Source organism: Capsella rubella, unplaced genomic scaffold (assembly GCF_000375325.1).
Source record: "Capsella rubella cultivar Monte Gargano unplaced genomic scaffold, Caprub1_0 scaffold_4, whole genome shotgun sequence".
Taxonomy (NCBI): domain Eukaryota; kingdom Viridiplantae; phylum Streptophyta; class Magnoliopsida; order Brassicales; family Brassicaceae; genus Capsella; species Capsella rubella.
In genome coordinates, this window is record NW_006238920.1 from 1040793 (window position 1) to 1042032 (window position 1240).

Consider the following 1240-nt stretch of genomic DNA (forward strand, 5'->3'; position numbering starts at 1 on the left):
ATTAATTTAACGGATAATATGTAAATTACTACGATAACAGATTATTTAACATGTTTAAAAATAAGTTATCGCGAATGCTATTAATCACTGATGAACAGTGTTATCGAATTCTATCATCAACAGTGAATAATGTTAGTATGTGTTAGTTACATTGCACTTCTCATGAAAAGATGGACAAGGTGTCAACCCTATGATGATCATGATCATATAACTCGCCTCTTTTACCTGATAACAAATACGTAGTCTTCTAATGTTTTTGTTATCCACTATCCAAATTGTTATGTTTATGTATATATACTATTCTAGAAAGTCAAGTGTGTAATTAGTGAATACTTTGTTGTATTTAATACCATTTTTTATTTATAAGACAACACTTGTTACCTCAGTAGAATACTAATTGTCATACGGAGTTATCGACTAAACAGAATGATATTGTATATATTTGTAGATATCATCAACATCATTAAATGCTGGAGTTGTTCGTATCTTTGCCAGTATAGTTAGAAATCAGAATCAATTTATTAAATCACCTAACAGCTAACGTAGGGGCAATTTCGTAATCTTATAAGAGATAAGGTGAGAGAACTAATTTTTTTATTATTGATGCTATACTTTTAATTTTTTATTTATCTATGGCTATAAGTTTAACTCACCCATATAAATTTTTTATACACATATAAAGGTAATTTGTGTATATATTTATAAGCTTACACACATATTTGGATAAATTTCAACATTTTTAGTGGGTTTTTTATAAAGTTTTAAAGAGGGTATTTTTAAAAAGAGGTATATGAAAAGGGGTATTTTTGAAATTCTCCCATTTTTTATTCATATTGTGATATTTTATTATTTTTTTAATTGATTTTCAAAAAATATTATAATTATTTTCTCTTTAATTATTATCTTTCAATACTCATATTTAGATTAAAAGCATTTGATTCAATTTATGAAATATCATTTTTTTTCTTTTTTATCATGTTATAAACTAATATTTTACTTTCAATTTTTTCCTCTTTATAATTTTATATATACAATTACATAAATGTTGTTTTAGTCTACCATAAATTTAAATTTTACTTCCATTCTAAAACTCAGTAACATATTTAAAATATTAAATTATGATCAATTTAAAATGAAAGTTGAATTATATTATTATCACTAATAAAAAAATTAAAGTATTGTTTTTCTTATTTTAACATTTCATTTTTTTTACATAATTTTTTTTTATTTATATAAACTT